The sequence below is a fragment of the Arachis hypogaea genome, chromosome 17 (assembly GCF_003086295.3).
Source record: "Arachis hypogaea cultivar Tifrunner chromosome 17, arahy.Tifrunner.gnm2.J5K5, whole genome shotgun sequence".
NCBI lineage: Eukaryota > Viridiplantae > Streptophyta > Magnoliopsida > Fabales > Fabaceae > Arachis > Arachis hypogaea.
The window spans coordinates 33,707,347-33,709,037 of NC_092052.1; positions in this window are offsets into that span (position 1 = coordinate 33,707,347).

Genomic DNA, 1,691 nt, shown 5'->3' on the forward strand with positions numbered 1-1,691 from the left:
GGTTAATAGATAACAACACTACATTTAACTCATGAAAATCACTTAACCATGCACAAAATGAAACTAGAAGCACTACAGCAACATTATATTATATGGCTTAATTACACCAAATCTAGGACAAAAACACCAATTGCACCTCAATTTAGTACAACAGAATGACTACAGCAATATTTTATGGCCTAATTATACCAAATCTAGGACAAAAATACCAGTTACACCTCAAGTTAGTCAAAATTCACCGAAAGTACTGAAACATAGATAAAATGACATGAAAAACACTGAAACATAGATAAAATGACATGAAAATCACTTAAACATGCACAAAATGACAACAGAATCACTACAACAATATTCTATGGCCTAATTATACCAAATCCACGACAAAAAAAAAACTAACTACACCTTAATTCAGCCAAAATGCGGCAAAAATACTTACTGATTACTTGCCACAAACTCAGTTCAAAATATGCAAATCTTTCAAACATGCACAAAAAGACATGAAAATTACTTAAACATGCACAAAATGATAGCAGTATCATTACAACAATATTATATTCTATGACATAATCACACTAAATTCAGGACAAAAAAAATTGATTGCACCTTAATTCAGTCAAAATGCACCAAAAGTACTTATTGATTACTTGCCAAACTCAGTTCAAAACATGCAAATCACTCAAATATACACAAAAAGGTATCAAAATCACTCAGATGCACAAAATGACAACCAAATCACTAAAGCAATATTCTATGGCCTAATTACACCAAATTCAAGACAAAAACACCAATTGCACCTTAATTTAGTCCAAATGCACCGAAAATACTTACTTATTACTCGCCACAAACTCAGTTCAAAACATTCAAATCACTCAAACATGAAAAAAACATATGCAAATCAAATTTGAATGAGAAAATGTTATTAATATAGGTTAAATCATACTAGAAGCATTACGACAACATTCTTACACCGACCTAACACAGTTATTACACACGAACAGTATAAAGAGAACATTCATATCTACGTTATCAGGATAACACAAACTGAATCTACTAAATATACAGAAATATGACTATCTAGTGTTTCGCGATCAAAAATATAAGAGTGAAAAGTGAAAAAAAATGGATGATCTACCTTCAATGATCTTTCGTCTTCTCTTTCGGTGTTTCTCGTTGAAGATTTCAAACGTAGCTTTAAGATTTTCTTGAGTTTTTACGGAGATTTCTTAGAGATTTTAATCGTCGTTTGAAGTTTGTGTGTTGCAGTTATGAACGAGAAAGACGAAGCATTTTTCATATTAAGGTTCGCGCTTACGCTTGTGTTAGTGAACAGTGGGACTAGCGCGTGTTTTATACGCTGTGTTATGAAGTTAATTTTTATTAAACTTGGACCAACTTAATTAAATTTAAATGTCAAAAAAACATATATGTGTAGCATAACTTATTTCAAATTTCTCTCCTCTCAATAAACATTTATATGTTTTAATTAACATTTTAAATTAATAAATAAGTTAACTATATGTTTTATGAATAAATGTAATATGATGACTATCTGTTTCAAATAAAATATATTAAAAATATAATTAATATAATTATCTTAATCAGATAAAGTATTTAAAATAAAGAAAATTTAATTACAATATTAAAATTTCTCAAATTTAAAATATACTCAAATATACACCCTTAATTTTTCT